At 43.8% G+C, this 22,597-nt stretch overlaps 1 protein-coding gene across 3 annotated transcripts in view; it reads right to left on the reverse strand.

Moving 5' to 3' along the window:
• The window catches only part of spina (spindlin a), a 74,386-nt gene extending 58,699 nt beyond the window's left edge, over positions 1 to 15,687 (reverse strand). For 2 of the 3 annotated variants that reach the window (XM_078396130.1, XM_078396133.1), the window contains exon 1: positions 15,548 to 15,687. The gene's annotated coding sequence lies outside the window, so the exon portion shown is untranslated. Of the gene's footprint in view, positions 1 to 15,185; positions 15,275 to 15,547 lie in introns of those variants that run through there. The other variant, XM_078396131.1, reaches the window with a different exon arrangement.
• Between the last annotated feature and the right edge of the window lie 6,910 nt (positions 15,688 to 22,597).

The raw sequence follows: 22,597 nt of genomic DNA on the forward strand, positions 1-22,597 counted from the left end.
GACTTCATCACAGAGCTTGATTAATTTAACCAGTTTAGATTGTACTTCATTTGCATTTTCCTTTGATTTCGTGAGCTCTTTCAGTATTTCCATTAACTTGTTAGCTTGTTTATATCTCGTTGGCTTTCAGGGTTTCCAATCACCCCCAATCAGATTAGCGCAGGTGGCTTTCAGGGTTACCAATCACCCCCAATCAGATTAGCGCAGGTGGCGACAATGTCCAGTTTCACTCATAGAGCGAGTTCTCACTTGATTTGTAATTGCAAATTTTCAACTTTTCCAGTGTCCTCTTTTCCAGTTGCCATTAAAACACATGTACAGTAGGGGTGGTCTTACACAGACCCAATAGAACAGATCTTCCAGTCATTATTTCCAGTTTAGTTGGTTGTTTATTGAGGTAGTTGTACAAACAAAGAGATGAAGATACCAGGTTTTCCTAATGCGGCATGCAAGTTGTAGCTGGTTGCTCTGTCCCTGGTCTGGTGAGAACTGTATGCGCTCCCTCTCCCTCCCTTTCCTGTCACCTATGCTGTATGGTTCTTTATTTTGTTTTCTATCAAATTTGCTTTACACTGCAGCTGTGATGTCCAATTAAGATGGCTTTTAGTGACAAAATCAAAGAGTGTTTTGTCTAACAGCTCATAATAGTCCACCTGAATCTATCTAATGAAATCTGCAGTTACAAAACACGAACAATGATCATCCAAACCACCACTGGATCCTGAAATATTGAGCCGTGATATGTTCTCTTGGAATATTTGCTAATTGACAAGCTCAGTTAACGGGCCACAGTGTAAGGTATATCTAAGCAAAATAATATGATATGCCAACAATAAACATAAATGGCTCGTACAGATAGGAAGGAATATCAAAAAGATGAAAAGGCTAGGAACTAGTGTGAATGAGGGGATAATGGTAAACAATGGGCAAATCATGAGGGGGAAGATGGATGGTGCCATCTTCCACATCTCCTGTGTCACGCAGCTCTACTCTCACTCCCCACAGACAGAGCAAGGCTACAATTCTCCTGGTTCTCACCTTTCATTTCACCATTCATCCCATCCAACATATCATTCATTGTCTGACATTTCCTCCAGCTTCAACCTTCCCCCTTCAACTTTCCACAAACACCACTCTCCCCATAACTCCTAGGTTCATTCATGCATTCTTGTCCAACCTGCCCCCTCTCCGGGTACTTTCCTCTTGCAACCGCAGGAGATACTGTCTCCCGGCCATTCAGGACATTTTCTACCGGCGGTGCCTGTGGAAGGCACGCAGCACCATCAAGGACCACAGCCACCCAGGCTATTCTCCTTGTTACCGTCAGGCAGACGATACAGGAGTATGGCTGCGCGTACCACCAGACTTAAGAACAGTTTCTACCATCCGGCCATCAGGCTTCTGAACTCATAAACACATTTCAAATCATATATGTTGATTATTTTTTAATATTTTCTTTTAAACTATTTTTAATATTGTCTTTTTACCTTACTAATGTCATTTTTTAATATCCTTGGAATATTACTGCTGAGGTGACCCGTTGTCTTGTCAAATACATTTCATTGTACCGTTGACCCTGTGCCAACCTACATATGACAAATAAAATGTATTATATTACCTGTCCCTACACCTCCTCTCTCTGCCAACCAGGGATCCCAGCAGCCTGATTTGGCCCCTGGTTGCAACCATTTTAACTTCCCTTCCGATACCAACCTTTCTGTCCTTGGTCCCATGCAAATTGGAAGCACAGCAGCTCATAACCCAATGGTATGAATAGTGAATTTCCAATTACAAATAATACTTCCACCCCCCAGTGTTCACACATTTCTCCCATCATCTCGCAACACCCAAGTCACTGTTCCTTTCCCCTCCTCCATATACTCATCTCCTTGCTCTGAACCCCATATTTCCCTTTATTCCTCATCTTCTCCCCGTCACATTTCACCCACATCTTTCCCTCCAGCTTTGTAAACATGTACACACAAACATCAACCTACAGCCATGTCAATTTCAGGGCTGATATTCCTTGTTGCAATTTATCCCGCAAAATGTTTTCTTCCACAGGCCAGAAACAAACCAGAGTGGCAATGTTTCTTCAATACAAAGCACACAATCTAAATAACTTAATAGTTATTATAACATGTTGAAATCATGTTTATAATGTTGAAATTATTTCATTTATAATGTCGTTGTTATCCATCCACAACATTTTTCACCAACATCATGAGTTACATCACTTACTCGAGTTGAAAGGGTAGATGCAAATTTGGTACTTACAAAGCAAAGTTCAATAACTGACTGAAGCTTGCATAAAATCTCAACGCATATTTCATCATTATAACATTCACACTAAAAAAAAAATCATTACCCGAAGAAATCATTTAAAAGAATGCAAGATTTTTCTAGCTGCCAGCCTCAATTCAAACCTTGACTTAAAAGAGAAGCAATAGACTTCTTGATCAGTAATGGATGTCAGAGGTTCTGGGGAGAAGGCAAGAGAATGGGGTTAGGAGAGAGAGATAGATCAGCCATGATTGAGTGGCCGAGTAGATTGGAATCTTTAGCATTAAAGGAACTGCTGGAGGAACTCAGCAGGTCAGTGACTTGCCAAGATGGAATTCATGGGCCTGCCCTCAGAGCCTGTGCAGACCAGCTGGCAGCAGTATTCACAGACATCTTTAACTTTTCCCTCCTCCAATCTGAGGAACCCACCTGCTTTAAGAAAATCATTATCATCTCGGTGCTAATGAAAAACAAGCTAGCATGCCTTAGTGACTACTGGTCCGATATCTACCATCATAAAGTACTGTACTTTCGAAGGCTGGTCATGACACACATCAACTACAGCCTCGATTCACTGCAATTTGCTTACAGCCACAAAAGATCCACAGCTGATGCCATCTCCCAGGCCCTCTACTCATAACTGGAACATCTCCATAACAAGCACACCTATGTCAGACTCAAGGGCCCCGACACAAACCGTCACTTATCCATGTTCTCCAGAGATAACTGACCCACTGAGATACTACAGCATTTTTATTGTAAGCCAGCATCTGAATACAAAGCCCTTTGTCTTCTCCACATTTGTGACTAGCTTCACCCTACTATCCCCCACCTGAATCATCTGTCAATCAACCCAATATTACCTGGATCCACCCATCTTTTGCCAGCTCTTGCATCTCTTTCTACCAGATTCTCACCTGTATTCCAGACTTGAAGAAGGGTGCCCATCTGAAATGTTGTCTCTCCATTTATCTCTGCTGATGCCCGATGCCCCTCTGAATTTCTCCTGCAGTTTGTTTTTGCCCCTGACTATATAGTTTCTCTGCTATTTGAGTCAATTCGTAGATAATACCATTGTGGGCTTAGAGCACAAGGGCCAGGAAACCTCAGATTCCCACAGAAATTAAGGAACAGAAGGACATTTTCACAGAATAAGCAAACTCAAGGTGGATGAATGTATTTAGATAACAAGCCCATTGATCTGAATGGTGCATTTTATGTACTTTATGCAAGTTTACATCAATTGGAGTTATCAGTTGGAGAAAAGACAATCTCAATCGCCTAAATACACAAAACATGCAGAAACACACCCCCCACTCAATAAAAAAAGAACAATTACAGATTCTAAATCGGAAGTTAATGGCCAACTCCAAGTCTGATTTATTTTTTTAATGCGCATCCTGTGGCGGCTCCCAAGGGTCAGGCCACTCCCTCATCAAACCCTACGGCACGGTGACGGGCAGGTCCGGGGACAGCCCCCAGCTAGGGGTATAAGTAGCAGGGGATTTTGGCGCGAGACCAGTCTTCAGTCCCTCACTGAAGCGGAGAGTAGTGTGCTGCTAGAGCGTCCTCCCCCCTACAGCGTTGGACATCCGCCCCAGTAGGCGGGGGACCATGCTCACTGCGGCAAAAGGCAGCCCCATTAAGACCTACAGTGTTCGCACAGTCCCGCTCATCTTCGTGGCCTGCCATATCACCTGGCCCTTTACCATCATGGATGTCTCCCAACCGTTGTTGGGAGTGGTATTCCTCCGTGCTCACTCCCTCCTTGTAAATGTCCAATTCCTGATCCATTCCGCGACGCCCGAGCCCATCTCCCTGCGCTCGGTTGTACCGACAGCACCGCCTCAGGACCCGGTGTCGGCAGTCGACAATCAATACGCACAGGTGCTGCCAGACTTCCCCGGTATTCTGACTCCCCAGTTCCGCACCACGAGTCCCAAGGACGGGGTGAGCCACAATATCCAGACCACCGGCCCCCCGCTCCACGTCCATGCTCGCCGTCTCCCGCCCGACAGACTCCACATCACCCGGGTGGAGTTTCGCACGATGGAGTCCCTGGAGATCGTCCAGCGTTCCGACAGCCCATGGGCTTCCCCGCTCCACATAGTCCCCAAGGTGAGCGCCGGTTGGCAGCCGCGTGGTGACTACCGGCGGCTTAACGACGTGGCCACCGCGGACCGGTACCCTGTCCCCCACATTCAGGACTTCAATGCACACCTGGCAGGGGCCAAATTCTTCTCGAATGTGGACCTGGTGCGGGGATATCATCAAATCCCGGTCCACCTGGAAGACATCCCCAAAACGGCGATAATCACACCGTTCGGCCTTTTTTTAATTCTTGAGGATGCCTTTCGGCCTCAAAAACGCTGCACAGGCCTTTCAACGCCTGATGGTCTGGGTGTGCCATGGGCTCGGGTTTGTCTTCGTCTACCTCGATGACATCCTCGTGGCGAGCCGCTCCCGACAGGAGCACTGCTCACACCTCCGGCAGCTCTGCCAGAGGCTCGACGAGCACGGCCTAGCAATCAACCTGGAGAAGTGCCGGTTCAGCCTCACCTCCATCGACTTCCTCTGGCATCTCATGACCCCACATGGTGCGGTTCCACTCCCGGAGAAGGTCGAGGCCATCCGCCATTTCCCGCGTCCATCAACGGTGCATGGCCTGCAGGAGTTTGTGGGGACGGTTGCCTTCTATCACCGATCGTGCCCACTGTGGCACGAATCAGGCGGCCATTGTTCCAGCTCCTGGTGGGTAAGCAGGAGGAGGTGCAGTGGCACGACGAGGCTGTGTTCGCTTTCAATGAGGTGAAGGAAGCCCTCGCACGAGCAACGATGTTGGTCCATCCGCAAGAGGGTGCCCCGACCGCCCTGACGGTGAATGCATCGGAGAAGGCAGTTGGTGCGGTACTAGAGCAGTTCACAGCCGGGTGCTGGCGCCCACTGGCCTTTTTCAGCAGGCAGTTAAATAGCGCCCAGAAGAATTACAGCGCGTTCGACTGCGAAATGCTTGCCCTGTACCTGGCAGTTCGGCACTTCCGCTATTTTCTGGAAGGTCGCCCATTCACTGCCTACTCTGACCATAAGACCCCCACATTCGCCTTCGCGAAGGTGTCAGACCCATGGCCCACCCGGCAGCAGCGCCAACTGGCCTTCTTGTCGGAATTCACCACCTCCATCCGCTTCGTCGAGGGGAAGGAGAGCCGAGTGGCCAATGCACTGTCCCGCCCCACCGTCAACGCCGTCTTGGACGTGACCACGGGGATTGACTACACCGCCCTGGCAACGGCTCAGTGGGAGGACAGCGACATGTCTGCCTACAGGACTGCCATTTCTGGCCTACGACTGGAGGACGTGGCGTTTGGTCCAGCGGGGACAACGTTACTCTGCGACGTCTCGTCTGGCCAGCCAAGGCCCATTATCTCTGCTGCCTGGCGTCGGGAGGTATTCAATGTCATCCACGGCCTGGCCCACCCTTTCATCCGGGCGACAACAGCGTTGGTGGCCGCCCGTTTCATGTGGCACGGCCTGCGCAAGCAGGTCGGCCACTGGGCACGGGCCTGCATCCCGTGCCAGACGGCAAACATACAACGCCATGTCCGGGCACCTCTCCAGCGATTCTGCGTACCTCGCTGGCAGTCCTCACGGTGGTGGACCTTTTCACGTGGTGGCCGGAAGCCATTCCGCTGGCCGATACCTCAACGGCGACGTGCACTTGTGTACTGTTCGCGCACTGGATTGCCCACTTCGGGGTGCCGGTGGACGTCTCCTCCGACCATGGGCCACAGTTCACCTCTGAGCTCTGGTCCTCGATGGCGCACCTGTTGGGTGTACAGCTACACCACACTGCGGCCTATGACCCGCAGGCAAACGGCCTGGTGGAGAGGTTCCACCGGCAACTTAAGGCCGCACTGAAGGCGCGACTCACCGGCCCGGACTGGCTAGACGCTCTACCGTGGGTCCTGTTGGGCACCCAGACCGCCCCCAAGGAGGACTTGGGCTCATCCTTGGCAGAGCTCGTTTACGGATCGCCGCTCACGGTGCCCGGTGAGTTCGTACCATCAGTGCCAGGGCGACAGGAGCCACCCTCATCCACCCTACAGCGCCTCTGCGAGCGAGTATAAGTAGCAGGGGTTTTTAGCTACGGGTATAAGTAGCAGGGGTTTTTGGTGCGAGAGCAGTCTTCAGTCTCTCACTGAAGCGGAGAGTAGTGTACTGCGAAAAATAAAAGCCTTTACGGAATTGGCCTGGGTCCTCACCTTCATTCCGGGCCCATTTCGTGCACCCGCTACAATGCCATGTTATTTTAAATTAAATTAGTTTGGAAACAAATGTGGTGCTGGTGGGTTCTTATATTGTTCATATATTTCACTCATGGCACCTTCACTCCACTTGAAATAAAGCACATTTATACATTTCACTTCCAGCTGGCAATGTCACAAATGTAGGTAATATGGATATACCAGTGAAAACCAAAATTACTGGGATTATTTGTGTGTGTAACACAGAATCTTGAAAACCCACAGGTGGAGTTAGAGAATGTGATATGCAGTTCAAAATTTCCAATTATTTGTGCAAATGAAGAGTTGGGAAGTTCTCAGCTGCTGTGATCAATCTTTCCTACTATATAGAGGTTTGGTTTATTAATATTGCCATGTGTACCAAGATACAGCGAGAAACTTTGCTTGTGTGCTACTCAGTCAAATCATATTATGCACAAATACAAGCAAGTCATACACAACAGATAACGCGAAGAGAAAAATTGCAAAATGCAGAATGTAGTGCCACAGGGTTATAGCGTTACAGTTGCAGAGAAAGTGCAGATGAATAAAAAGTGCAAGAGCCACAATGAGACTGGAGATCAGGACTACACCCTTAGCCTATGACAGGAGCATCCAGTACTCTAATAACAAAGGGGAAGCAGTCATTCTTGAAACTGGTGGTACATCCTTTCAAGCTTTTTGTATGACCAGGGTGTAAAATGGTCATTGTATTAGCTGCTTTTCCGAGCCTCCATCAAGTGTAGATAGAGTTGATGAGAGGCGAGGGGGGGTGGGGGAAGGAAGAATAGGCTGGTTTGTGAGATGGATGCATCGCACAACCCTATACAGAAACCAGAAAACCTGTACAAAAGTATATGCAGCATTAAATACATGACCTTCAGATATCATCTGAAAATATTAAATTAGTCATTGCAGAATACTCCAAGGATTAAATACACGAATTTCTAACAGATGGCAGATGTCTTACAAGGGGATGCACATCAATGAATGACTGAAATCTGAAGAAGGATCTCGACCCGAAATGTCACCCATTCCTTCTTTCCAGAGATACTGCCTGCCCACTGATACTGAGTTACTCCAGCTTTTTGCATCTATCTTCAATGAATAAACATATTGGTTTCAAGATTGTGACCATACTATATGTAATGAAATAAAATACTACAGTAATCCATCAGGATCAAATTAGAATGACCCCAATAAGATAGACTATCATAAATCTTAAGAAGAGCCCCAACCTGAAACATTGTCTGTCCATTCCCTTCACCTGACCCACTGAGTTCCTCTCATAATTCATGTTAGCATTTATTTCAAGAGGGCTAGAATACAAAAACAGCGATGTAATGCTGAGGCTCTATAAAGCGCTGGCCAGGCCACATTTGGAGTATTGTGAGCAATTTTGGGCATCATATCTGAGGAAGGATGTGCTGGCCCTGGAGTGGGTCAAGAGGTGGTTTCCAAGAATGATCCCAGGAATGAGTGTGTTAACGGTGATCATTTGACGGCACTGGGCCTGTACTCGCTGGAGTTTACAAGAATGAGGGGGGGGACGGGGGACCTCATTGAAACATACTGAATTGTGAAAGGCTTGGATAGAGTGGATGTGGAGAGGATGTTTCCACTAGTGGGAGTCTAGGGCGAGAGCTCATCGCCTCAGAATTAAAGGACGTTCTTTTATGAAGGAGATGAGGGGGAATTTCTTTAGTCAGAGGGGGTGAATCTGTAGAATTCTTTACCACAGATGGCCGTGGAGGCCGTCAATGGATATTTTTTTTATGGCAGAGATGGATTATCTAGGGTTATGGAGAGAAGGCAGGAGAATGGGGTTACGAGGGAGAGATAGATCAGTCATGATTGAATGGCGGAGTAGACTTGATGGGCTGAATGGCCTAATTCTGCTCTTATTACTTATCACCTTATGTTACGCTCAAGATTCCAGCGTCTGCAGTTTCTTGTATCTCCAAGGTAGACTATGACCCCCATCTTCCTTTTTAGGAACAGCAGGTTATGTCAAGAAATATAAAAATCACTATTGCTTCATTTTGTTAAGCTACAAAAACCAGAAAACATTCATTTTATGTGAACTAATAGAATACATGTCACATATTGAAATGTGACCATTTAAGGTCAATTTTAAGCCTGAGATAGATAGATTTCCGATTAGTACAGATGTCAGAGGTTATGGGGAGAAGCAGGAGAATGGGGTTAGGCAGGAGAGATAGATCAGCCATGATTGAATGGCAGAATAGGCGATGGGCCGAATGGCCTAAATTACTCCCATCATTTATGACTTATGACCTAGCACTCTTGTGGCAATTACACAGGACTCTTTTGGAGAGGCTGCTTGTGAGGAGTGGTACTGAGTGGATCAGGCTAAGTGATGAGATGTGGGGCTCAGGGCAGCACTCTGGCCAGCATGTGGCTGGGGACTGGCAATGATTGACAGACCATCTGGAACCTACAATCTCTTTCAACACCTCCTGTTAGATGTGATGAAAGCTGTTCACCACTGAGGTTGTTACCTTAGTAAAATCTCCAGGCTGGGAAGAACTGTACAGCTACACAAAGACTGGAGACAACAGCTTCCTTCACTTCCAAGAGAAGGTGATAAGAGTGACTGTAGGATGCAGGTGGTCTGTCAGACATGGTGGATATTTGCTTGAGCATATGGGTGGAATTTCAGACAAGAGAACTAAAAGATTTGCAAATAAATGAAAGGGCAGCACCGTGATGCAACAGTAGAGTTGCTGCCTTACTGTAAAGGAGGAAGGGAATCCAAGGGTTAATGCATATGTGACAGGGGAGATGGATGATGAAATATGGTGTATTTAAATTACATGCTGTAGAAATTTGTTTGGTTTATCTTAAGTTGCAAGCTAAGGACTAACAGAGGGTGCCATTAAACCACAAAGGAGAAAAACGAAGATAGAAGAACAGGGGACTGATAAGAGGGACAGGGAACTGATACCAAGTAACAAGGATAGGGAATATGACTAGTCATATTTATGACCATTATCTGCAAACCTGCTTGTATGCTTAGGAAAATAACTGCAGATGCTGGTACAAATCGAAGGTATCACAAAATGCTGGAGTAACTCAGCAGGTCAGGCAGCATCTAGGAGAGAGGGAATGGGTGACGTTTCGGGTCGAGACCCTTCTTCAGACTCTCACATCCCAAATGAATAAGAGCACCTTTGCATTTCAGATACATGTGCACACACATTTAAATATCATCCCTTCAACACCAATGCCTTTTCCTCATGTAATGAACCTGATATTGCCAAGTTACACCAGACATTCGATAAAAGTACAAAACTGTTGACTAAATAAGTAATTCCCATAAATTCCTTTTCTATTTATCTGCAGTTCAATTCAATTTCTAAGCTATTCACAATTTTGTTAGTACAGCTCCAATATGTTGTCTTTTAAATAAACATGTTTTTCCTATTAGGCTTTTTGGTTTTGGGGGAAGTCAGTCAATTCTGATTGGCCTAGGCAACATGCAATAATGAATCAATGCATTAAGCTTGACCTGCCATTATCCATAACCAGTCAGGCCAGCACGGTTAAGAGTTAATGCTGAGCTATCAAATTCAAATGCTGGCAGAGATTAAAGAATTAATTTGCATTTATATAGTGCTTTCCATACTGCAGGTTTGCCCCAAAGCATTTACAGCTAATTAAGTAAGTGCCAAAAAACAGCAGAGGCAAGGGCCAGATAAAATCGTCTTTTTTTTTTTGTGAGTACTGCTAGCAAATCAGTCAATCTCTGATTGTCCTCGATAAGAAGCTGGCGAATCATCTTCTTGATCTGCTGCAGTACTTCTCATGAAGGTGCTCACAGGATACTATTAGGTACAGAGCTCCAGGATTATGACCAAGTGACGATGAAGGATGTGTGCCCGGTGTGGCTCGGCCGCGGGACGTTTCAGTGCCCGGTGTGGCTCGGCCGCGGGACGTTTCAGTGCCCGGTGTGGCTCGGCCGCGGGACGTTTCAGTGCCCGGTGTGGCTCGGCCGCGGGACGTTTCAGTGCCCGTGCGTGTGTCTCGGCCGCTGGACTTAACATCGCCCGGTGTGGCCGCGGGACGTTTCGGTGCCCGGGGCGGCTCGGCCGGGGGGCCTTCCATCCCCTTGCGGGGGCTGTGTGTGTTGTTTGCCTCGGTAGGGGTCGAGCTGCCTGTCCGTGGGTGCGGGGGGAGGAGAGGGGAAGTTTTGTTGCCTCCATCACAGTGAGGGGGTGTTTGGAGTCACTGTGATGGATGTTTGTGTTGGGGTCGGGTGTCCTGTGTTCTTTTCTTTTTTGCTGTGTTTTGTGTGACTGCTGAAATTTCGCTCGGTGTTGTGCCGAGTGACAATAAAGTGTTGTTATGTTATGTTATGTTATGTTATGATTCAACATTCAGTAAAACTTTTCTTTCTTTTCAGGATTTACAGCAGAAGTACGGATTACATGTTAATAATTATTTTAGATATTTACAACTTAGAGATTATGTAAAAGTACACATGCAAGAATATAAGTTTAGAGGTCCAGAAACTCTTGATGTATGCCTGAATCGACATTATAATTCAAATAAATTAATATCCTTTATTTATAATACTCTCCTAGATACTGACATTCCGTCATCAGAATCTTATAATACTAGACATTCCTTAATACAATTTAAAATAATACATAGATTACATTATTCGAAGACAAAATTAAATAGGATTTTTCCTAGTATCTCTCCTATTTGTGATAAATGTCAATTTCAAGAAGCTAATTTAACTCATATTTTCGTAACTATCATAAAAATGCAAAATTTCTGATTGGAGATTTTTTAAATAGTTTCTAAAGTCATCAACAAGCAATTGGATATGGATCCAAAATTAATTATATTAGGATTATCAGAACATACTACAAACTTTACAACAAGTCAGGTACATTTTCTTGATTACAGTTTAATAACTGCGAAAAAATTAATACTTAAATTTTGGAAAAAAACAATAACCCCCACAATTAAAATGTGGACTACGGAAATGACAGAGACCCTGCATTTGGAAAAAATAAGATTTGCCTTAATTGACAAACCTGAGTTATTTTTTAAAATATGGTCTCCATTTGAATTTTTAGAAAAGTAAATGGGTTTGGCACAGGACTAAAATAAAAATTTTAAATTAAAAGTTGAAACTTGAGTTTAGGGTTGGATGTACAACTGTGGTTATTGTCTCCAGGATCTACCCCCTTTAATTTTTATAGTTATGCCTTTTTTTTTAAATTTCTTATTCTCCCTTTCCAATAGTTTATAGGTTTTTTTTTTCTTTCTTCTTTATTTTTATTTTCTCTCTTTAAATTTTTTTTAATTGAAGCTATGTAAGAACTTTGTAACAAATTTGTCTTTTATTTCTATTTGTACATATGCTTTTCAAAAATAAATATATATATTTTTTAAAACATTCAGTAAAACTGACTCAGGGGTCAAGTACGAGCCAGATACCAGGGCCACCCACTCTGCTGTGTTCTCCTTTAAACAATACCCTGGTATCTAAAACATCCGCCCATGAGATAATGGCAGGTGGACACAATTCACTTACTTTAACATTTTATTCCAGTGGTTCACTTATTATTGCAATGTATAGTCAGCCAAGCACAAGCCTCAGGTGTCTTAAACACATATCTTAAACACACCTTCTGACTTGGGAATAAAGATTCTGTCACTTTTACAGCTATTCCAACTTGTTGTTGATAACACCCCCCTGGCACTACCCACGACGGGACAAGTGCAATTCTTCTGCAGAAGGAGACCTGGAGTTACTTGTGGAACTTTGCCAAAACCATAAAGCTTTTCCAAATAAACTCTGATATTTGGCTAAGCAGTCTAATGCAATGCCAGCTGTGGTCAATCGACCCAAAATAGTAAAATAAAAGCAATTTATCACTTCCAACCTTTATCTGCACTTAGAATCTGTGGATTCAAACAAATAGAGAGAAAAAGAAGCAAATATAGTGCTCTGAAAGCCTGTGGAAGACTGTTAATCTTAGCAATATTCTTTCTGGAGGCAGCATTGCGGTCGGCGCAGTAACAATGGCACTAAGAGGAATGTGCAAAGGTAATAAACTTAATCATCTTTGGCAAGCTGCATCTATACCTCAGTTTTCTCTATTTCCAACCAACTCAGTTTTCAGCACTTACACCCTCGCACACATCCTGAAGACTTAACACAGGTGTTTCAGGACACTGCATGGGAAGAGGTGGATGGGTTAGAGATGCTAACCTCCTGGATCTGACACATCAAAGGTCAATGTAAAAATAGTGTTTTTTGTGTATTTGAGACATTATTAATCCTTAACCTAATTTTAGTGAAACACCTCATTTGGAAATTAATCAACTTGTTTGTTTTGAGAATTCCAATGTTGTTTTTTTTCTTGGTCATTACAAACCCTATCCAATCTAACAGCTAGCATCATCTTAGATTTGATTCTCAATGTGCTTGGTAATTGACCTTGGCTAATGATGGAAGATCATTAGAGTTATCTTTAACAGTCTAAGGATTGTGGGTGGAAAGGTGAATGGGAGAAGTGAAAGAGCTAATGGCTATTAACTCAGCATGATGGGATAATTGACCATTGTCTGCCGACCTGCTTGTAGCTTATGTAGCTTCTATATTGTTGAAAGGGGAGAAATACTAATGGCTCATAAGGATGTGACTGATAACTGAAACTTGTAATCCTTGGAAAATCCACAGAAAATAACAATTACTGGAATAAGCTATCTGTAGGACAACAGGAGTTGCTTCTTGGAAGAGTGACTAAGGCTATTATGTGACGAACAGCATATAAGAAATTGTAAAATGCTGTATCTTTGAGTTGGGCCACGAGGGACTACTAGTATGTAAGCATATTGGTGATCACTCTCCCACTCCCACTTGCGTAATAAAGGATTGTTGTTTTATCCATGTTTGACTAATGTGTTTTGTTGTCTCTTAGCTCGAATTGAACTTTAACAGAAGTTAAACGTTCATCATCAGAAACTGAAAGAGGGCTGAATTAGTGACAGCAGCTTCCGGATATCTGTTAAGCTGCAGTTGTGGGACTCATTAATGTGAGTAGTTGGAAATTAGAGTGGTGCTTGCCTGGTTGGACTAGTAATGAGGAGCAATGGAAGGGTGAAGGCATAGAGATTTTACTCTGCCTGCATGAAGATTCTCAGGGAGGTGGGGGGGGGGGGGGGTTGGGTACTCGGAGGGGGGGGGGGGTTGGGTGGCGAGTACCCGGCGAGTCAAGAATGAGCTGACAAAGCCACTAATAATTCAAGCAGTACGGGCGGCATGGTGGCGCAGCGGTAGAGTTGCTGCCTTTTAGCGCTCGAGTCACGGGATCGATCCCGACTAAGGATGCTGTCTGGAGTTTGTAGGTTCTCCCCGTGACCGCGTGGGTTTTCTCTGAGATCTTCGGTTTCCTCCCACACTCCAGGTGGTAAATTAATTGGCTTGGTGTATGTGTAAATTGTCCCTAGTGTTAATGTGCGACAATCGCTGGTCGGTGTGGACTCAATTTCCACGTTGTATCTCCAAACTAAACTAATCCCCATCACTATTTCATCCAATTGAGAAATAGGACTGAGCAGGATCAGGCAATGGCCATGTCTAGTATGACCACAAATGTGAAGAATGATTATTTCAATGATGCACCACTGACTGACTGATCCCTGTGGAATTGTTGTCTTGAAGAGGGCAGCAGTTTAACAAGGGGAAATCGTCAGTGCATTAATAACATTTCAAAAAGTGCAAGTTAAATTTGATATGAAATTTGAACGTTAACCTTAAATGTAATTTGATACATTTACATGCAAACATATCAACAACAGTATCAACAACATTATTTGTTGAGGTGACTTAATCTGAATATTATCCAGTCAACAATGTAAGATTTTTAAACCAAAAACACCCGATTTAAAAATAAATTTTATGGTGTTCTTTCTATATTGAAATCTATATTGTTTGTTTCAGATTACAACATACAAAATAAAATAAAGTTCAGAATCCTTCAGGTCCAAAGTTATGCATAGATCATGTACGTGGTCTGCAGGTGATGTGATCTGAATCTTTAAATAATCGCTCAGCGATTTTGTTTACATGTATGTTTTGGTCCATTCAGTCTTCTGACAGAAGAAACAGTGCCGCTGCCGCTTCTCCTCCTTGCATTACGTCCATCACACTGATACCATACTCTAAAATGTAATAATTTGCAGCGGAGGTACCACGAACTGCTGTTTCCAAGATCGCAGAGATTTTAACTTGCATAGGAAAATGTGCTAAATATTTGGACTTGATTGCTGAACACAACATTACAATTGAAATGCAGTTCATAATACACCACTCCGAAAACAAAACTCGAATCCAACGGACTTAGTCCAACATTCCGTTACACAGCCAAACAAAATTCCACATTAAAATCTTTCCAGTACATGCATTTACTGATTTACTCGGTTTATATAAAACGTGCATGTTTCTATGTATCGACGAAACCTTTAACGACCCGGTAAATCTGGATTTAGAAAAAAAGGTAATGGTGAAGCAAAAAGAAGACAAAAGTACAACACCGTCTGATTAATCAAATATGCAAAGCAGAATCCTGTCCTCACTAAAGTCGCAGGGCGCTCACGGCATCAAAGAGAGAGGAATATGATGAATCACAACAGCACGGTGGCAGCCGCTGCAGAGCAGCGATGCCGCACAATTTGCCTCCACGGCAACGCTAGAGCAGCAGCAGCAGCAACAGCAACAGCAGCGGCGGCGGTTGGGCTCGTGCCGCCCCACTCAAACAAAGGAGCTGCTGCTGCCGCTACAGCTACAGCTGCTGCAGCCGCCCGCCCGCCCGCCTTGCTCGCGCTTGGGCATTTCTCTCCCCTCTCATCCTGATATTCCGTTACCTCACTTGGTGCTGAAAACCCAACCGACTGTGTATAAGTTAAGGTTTAAAAAAAAATGCATCCATTTCCTTTACCTTTCTTTATATAGATGTTTCTTTTTGTGGAGCCCGGGCGCACACAAAGTCCACCTCACGGTCTCACACAAGCAACACACTGCTGCAGTGGCAACAGCAGCAGCAGCAGCAGCGCCGGCGGTGAGGCTCATTCACTCCCTCCCTCCCTTTCCTCTCTGCCAGATTGTGTGCTCACACACGGAGTGCACGCCAATATGCAGCCGGTAACATCGCGCAGTACCCACTTCCTGCCACAAAGTGTCTCTGGTAATGCTCTGTGCTCAGGAGGCGGCAGCAAAAAGAGCATTGCTTGCGTGTCCATCACTGGCATTCCGCACACACCAGCCGCTGCATTGGAACAAGGGGCTCTGACTTATCCCATCCCTGCGCACGCGCGCGAATTTAAAGCTCTCCCAGTTTCTTTTGTTCGATTTTAAATCTTTTGCAATGGTTAATGGAACAGGGGCAGTCCCTTTTAAGCTGCTGCAAAGGGCAGTTTCGGATTTTATTTATTTTTTAATTCCAAAAATAAACTTTATTCAGAATAAATGTATACACTGAAATAAAAACTGTGCAGAACTCTTCATACATTCTCAGTGTCCACACATTCAACCGTGTCACACTCAGTAGTGCTCGCGCTTATATGTAAAGAAAGCACAAAAGTGTAGAAACAAGGAACTGCAGATGTTGATTAATACATAACGTGCTGGAGTAACTCAGCAGGTCAACATCTCTACAGTCTGAAGAAGGGTCCTGACCTGAAATGCCACCTATCCCTGTTCTCCAGTGATGCTGCCTGACCTGCTGATCTGCACTTTGTACCTTTCTTTATAAACCAGCTTCTGCAGTTCCTCGTTTCTACTTTTCAAGAAGTCATGCTGCAAAAATAATACCACTATAGAAGCACAATGTTTATCGTGTATTAAAGATCTAAAGCAAATCAGAGCAGGAGCTGAGGTCTTTTGTAAATTTTCCAATATGCTGCAATTTAATGTAAATGTTGAATAACGACAAAGGATCCACAGCACCACCTTATGATGATCCTCATTGTGGCATCTGTCTTCAAATCATGTACACGGCATGGGAGGAGGCATGGTCTAAACTGAGATTACTCATAAAAATGGTTGAAGATCAACCAAGATTAGAAAATCTCACTCAGTGACAGGCTTGAGGGCTTTAATAGCTATTACGTACATTCCTTTGAGGAAAGTCATCACCTTCAGTGTTCCACACAGCATCCCACTGTTCCTTGAATTATGATTTTTGTTTTTAATGCACTGTTTAGAAAAGTGTATTATGTGTTTACTATGTATCATCTAAAAAATCTATCCAATTGATCCCAAATTTTATTTTTGTTCACTGGAGCTGTGCCTTTCTGACAGTTCAATTTGAAGCAATGTTCATGTTACATTTTTGTATACCATTTAATAGGCTAAAATGTTTTTGTGCGGAAAAAAATCATTAAACCAGCACTGCATGGATATCTCACACCATTTTGCATGCTTGCCTCTGCAGCAATATTCTGTCATGTAGAAGGGCCAAGGCATCTTGCTCAATAGAATTTGTTTTACACATACACACACACACACTTTTCCTTTGCTATATCAGGGAATTAAAGTGGGTGAACCCGAGGTCAGGACATTAAGGATGAAGGTTGGAGCATTGAGGAACAAGACAGAAGTATTTGGAAATACATTTTTCTGGGCCCAATGGTGAAAGGAAGTGCTAGATGAAGGGGACAGAATTATGCAAAATATGAAGGGTAGACCAAATTGAATTATTAAAATAAATGGTTGAAGTATGACTTTCCTAACCAAACATCAATCCCTTTAAATAATGTGGAGTTACATCGCCAAACCACTGCTAACATTTTCCTCTGTGACAGAAACCAATGATGTGCAGAAGTGTTATATTTGGATATGACACCAAATCATATGAAACACATCTTTGAAGTCTGTGTAGGAAAGAAGTGCAGATGATGGTCACTGTGCATGCCTAACTGCCACCATGCATATAAATGGGCATCATATGCACACTAGTTGCCTGCAGAGGATGCAATCAACATTTGTAGTCAGGCTTTGAATTAAATTGTGTTTTGTTTTGCTATGATAGTTACTTTTCTTGGAAAAGTTTCTCCGTTAAGGTTGTTTAGATTTACAGCAGGCAGGGATTTAAATAATCTCACCCGATGATTTAATATACAACAAAATACAATTTCTCCTTCTGTGAAGAAGAGATAACAACTAAATGCAATGGTTAATGTTTTGACCTCCAATACACATTCGACAAGGTACCAATCAGTCTGAAGAAGGGTCTCGACCCGAAACGTCACCCATTCCTTCTCTCCAGAGATGCTGCCTGACCTGCTGAGTTACTCCAGCATTTTGTGAATATTCCAAAAGGTAAGCTGCTCTGGAAGGTCAGATCGCATCGGATCCAAGGAGAGATTGCTGAATGGATAGAATATTGGCTTCATGGAAGGAAGCAGAGGGTGATGGTGGAAGGTTGCTTCTTGGACTGGAGGCCTGTGACTAGTGGTGTGCCTCAGGATTTGATGCTGGGCCCATTACTGTTTGTCATCTATATCAATGATTTGGATGAGAACATACGTGGCAAGATTAGCAGGTTTGCAAATGATACAAAAGTGGGTGGTATTGCAGATAGTGAAGATGGTTGTAAAAAATTGCTGCAGGATCTTGATCGATTGGCCAGGTGAGCTGAGGAATGGTTGATGGAATTTAATATAGAGAAATGTAAGGTGTTGTATTTTGGGAAGTAACATTCTAGAGCATGTGTGTTGTAGAGCAGAGGGATCTAGGAGTGCAGGTGCATGTTCCTTGAACATGTTGCAGTTGTACAAGACATTGGTGAGGCCGCATTTAGCATGTTGTGTTCGGTTCTGGGCACCATGTTATAGGAAAGATGTTGTCAAGCTGGAAAGGGTACAGAAAAGATTTACGATGATGTTGCCAGGACTAGACGGTCTGAGCTATAGGGAGAGGTTGAGTAGAGGTTGGGACTCTATTCCTTGGAGTACAAGAGGATGAAGGGTGATCTTATAGAGGTATATAAAATTATGAGAGGAATAGATCAGGTAGCTGCACAGAGTCTCTTGCCCAGAGTAGGTGAATTGAGGACCAGAGGACATACTGTAGGTTTAAGGTGAAGGGGAAAAGATTTAATGGAAATCTGAGGAGTAAGCTTTTCACACAAAGGGTGGTGGGTGTACAGAAATAGCTGCCAGAGGCAGGGACTATCCCAACATTTAAGAAACAGTTAGACAGGTATATGGATGGACAGGTTTGGTGTGTATGGACCAGGCGAGGGCAGATGGGACTAGTATAGCTGGGACATGTTGGCCGATGTGGGCAAGTTTCCCCACTGTATCACTATGACTCTATGACACACCTGAGCCTAACCCCACCTCCTCACAGCTGTCTTTAGTCTATCTGCCAACAATCCAATGATGTACATGTTCTTGCATCTATCCAGGAAGCTCCTCCTACTGTAGTATTTTCATACCAATAATGCTATTCTTTTAAACATGCATTGAATATATAATAGCTTTAGAATCTGCACAATGAATAGCATTTTATATCGTATTCTTACATTTTATATTGCTCCCCTTATGCATAAATGACCAAAAATAAGATGTTGGTCTTTTTTTGCAAGAGATTTTGAATACAAAGGTCTACACTGTTGTATTCAAAGCCCAGGTGAAATTAAACCGGGAAATATTGTAGTGGAGGTTCACCAGATTAATTCTTAGAATAAGTAGTTTTGGTAATGTGAGAAATATAAAATATAAGAATAGGGTATAAAATGCTATTTATTTAATCAGGATATGCAATACACCAAGGGAATATGAGAAGTCTTGTGTGACTTTAGTTGTCTTAAAGATGAGTCTACTAATTTCCTGTTAACCTCTGTCTGTATCTACATCTCAACTCACACTGCCACTTTACACATATACAATGTAGAACTGTACAGCAGAGAGGCAGATTTTACAGCTCTCTATGTCTGTGCTGACCATGATGCAAATCTACAGTATCAGGACATAATTTGCATTACTCTATTCCTTGCCTATATACATGTCAAATAAACATTACTATTGTATCTGCTTCCACCACCTATCTTTGCAGTGCGTTCTCAGCACCTACCACTTTCATCGTGTAAAAAAAAAATCTCTTTCATCATCTTTTAAATAAACTCCAATCCAGTAACAGTCTTGCAATGCTCTTCTCCACCCTTTCCAAAGCCTCATCATTTTTACAGTGTGACAATCAGAACTACACACAATGCTCCATTACGTTCTAACCAAACTTCACATTCAGATGCATCATAACATGCAAACCTTTATACTCACGGCCCTCAACTGATGAGTATGTGTTCTTTTCCGTCCAATCCACTTATCTTGTCACTTTCAGGGACCTATGGAGTTGCTCTTCAATATTCCTCTTTGTATCAATGCTCCTAAGGTTCCACTTGGTCTCATAAATGTAACCATCATATTTCGATGATGTAGTTAGTTTTAAAAAAGCATAAAATCTGGAAGAAAGGCACAGAATCCACTCTTCAGCCTCTGGTCTCGACGAATGACTTGTTTGTCTGCAACTCATAGGTATGTTTTTCTTGTATTGGAAGTATTGTAAGTGTTTTGGAAATCCTTCATAAATTACAACCTCTGTAGAAATTACTTCTCAGAATTAAATGTACTTCATATAAATATATAACTGTGCTTAAATGGTGTCATTTGGTGGAAGAGAGGACTTGCCGCTAGAAATAGTACTGATTATTGACAGCTAAACCCATTCAAAAAAGAGACAAAGGACATGAAGCGTATTAGCCTTTGAAATATAGGTAGAAATATAGTACAATCTTTCAAGAGGCAGTGGAATATGCTTCTATACTAACAGGGCTGGTGCAGCGACATCACGGTACTGTCTAACTTCTGTTCTCCTAATCTGGAATTTTTTTAATAAATTGCAAACCCTTTTATTCTCAGAGTGAATTTACCTCTTTTATTCTCGCTGGAGTTTACATCCCCCCCTCAAGCCTGCGTACGTGAGGCGACAACGCAACTCACTGATCAGGCAATGAGAATAGAGAGTGACTTCCCGGCGGACTCCATGGTCATTGTTTTGGGGGACTTTAACAAGGCTAACCTCAGCCGTGAGCTTCCAAAATGCAGACATCACGTTACCTGCCCCACCAGAGGGGAGAGAACAATCGATCATTGTTATACTACAATCAAGAACGCATATCGCTCTGTTCCCCGGGCGGCTCTGGGACTCTCTGATCATTGTTTAGTTCACCTTATTCCGATCGACAGGCAGAAACTAAAATCTGCTAAGTTTGTGGTCAGAACAATGAAAAAATGGACAAGCGAGGGCATTGAAAACCTACAGTCCTGCTTTGACTGCACTGATTGGAATGTGTTCAGGGAAGCAACCACAATCCTTGATGAATATACAGATACTGTGACATCATATGTCAGCTTTTGTGAGAACAGTTGCATTCCCATTAGGGGCCAGATCAGGTTCAACAACGACAAGCCCTGGTTTACAGCAGAACTCAGACAGCTCCGCCAGTCTAAAGATGAAGCCTACAGGAGCAGGGATACATGCCTCTACAGGCAGCCAAGTACAAGCTGAGAAGAGGAATCAGAGCTGCCAAGGAAAGACACTCTGAGAAGTTGAGGAGCAAGTTCTCAACTAATGACTCATCTTCAGTGTGGAAGGGCTTGCAAGAAATCACCAGCTAGAAGAGGAACCCCCCCCTCCCCCCCCCCCCAATCACCACTTCACACCTACTCACAGCCTGTCTCCAGTCTGCAAAGATTGGGCCCTCATCCACTACCCATCCCCTCCTTGCTGCCCAACTTCAGTCTGGCCGCTTCTACATCACTAACAATAGCAATTGAGGAGGTGGAAAAGCTATTCAGGAGACAGAAAAGCTGGACATCTCCAGGACCGGACAATGTTTCCCCCTCTCCCCTCAAGCTCTGTGCCGAACAACTGGCACCAGTCTTCACAGACATTTTCAATCGATCCCTGCAAAAGCTACACTGTCCCTGCCTGCTTCAAAGTCTCCACTTTTGTTCCCGTACCCAAAAAGCCAAGGATTACTGGTTTTAATAACTACAGGCCTATATATGACTATATATGAAGACTCATATAAGACTCTTCTGCATTCCTCACTATGATCCTCATGGGTGGCGTAGCATTGGAGCTGCTGCCTTACAGCGCCAGAGACTGGATTGATCCTGCCTTTGGGTGCTTGTCTGTGTGAAGATTGTGCCCCGTGACCTGCGTGGGTTTTCTCTGAGATCTTCTGTTTCCTTCCACACTCCAAAGACGTACGGATTTGTAGGTTAATTGGCTTGGTATAAATGTAAAATTGTCTCTAGTGTGTGCAGGGTAGTGTTAATGTGTGGGGATCGATGGTCGGTGTGGAATCAGTGGGCTGTGCAGCATACTCTAAACTAAACTATTAAAAATTAATATTATAACAAATGTAAATGAAATGAGGGAACATTGACGAAGCTGGGATTGTTTCCATCAGAGCAGAAGGAATTAGTACGGGTGTTTAGGGTTATGGGGCGAAGGCAGGAGAATAGGGTTGAGAGGGAAAGATAAATTAGCCATGATTGAATGGCGGAGTGGTCTTGATGGGCTGAATGGCCTAATTCTGCTCCTAGAACTTATGAAGGCCTGTCGCACTGACCTCTGTAATCATGAAGACCCTTGAAAGACTTCTGCTGGCCCACCTGAAAAATATCACAAACCCCCTGCTGGACCCCGTGCAGTTTTCATACAGGGCCAATAGATCAGTGGATGACGTAGCACCTAGACCGCCAGGGGACCAATGCAAGGATTCTGTTTGTGGACTTTATCTCTGCATTCAACACCATTGTGCCAGAGCTACTACACTCCAAACTTTCCCAGTTGATTGTGCCTGAACCCCTCTGTCAATGGATCACCAACTTCCTGACATACAGGAAGCAACATGTGAGGCTGGGAAAGTACATCTCGGACCTGCTGACCCTCAGCATAGGAGCACCGCAAGACT

The sequence above is a fragment of the Rhinoraja longicauda genome, chromosome 3 (genome assembly GCF_053455715.1).
Source record: "Rhinoraja longicauda isolate Sanriku21f chromosome 3, sRhiLon1.1, whole genome shotgun sequence".
Classification (NCBI taxonomy): Eukaryota; Metazoa; Chordata; class Chondrichthyes; order Rajiformes; family Arhynchobatidae; genus Rhinoraja; species Rhinoraja longicauda.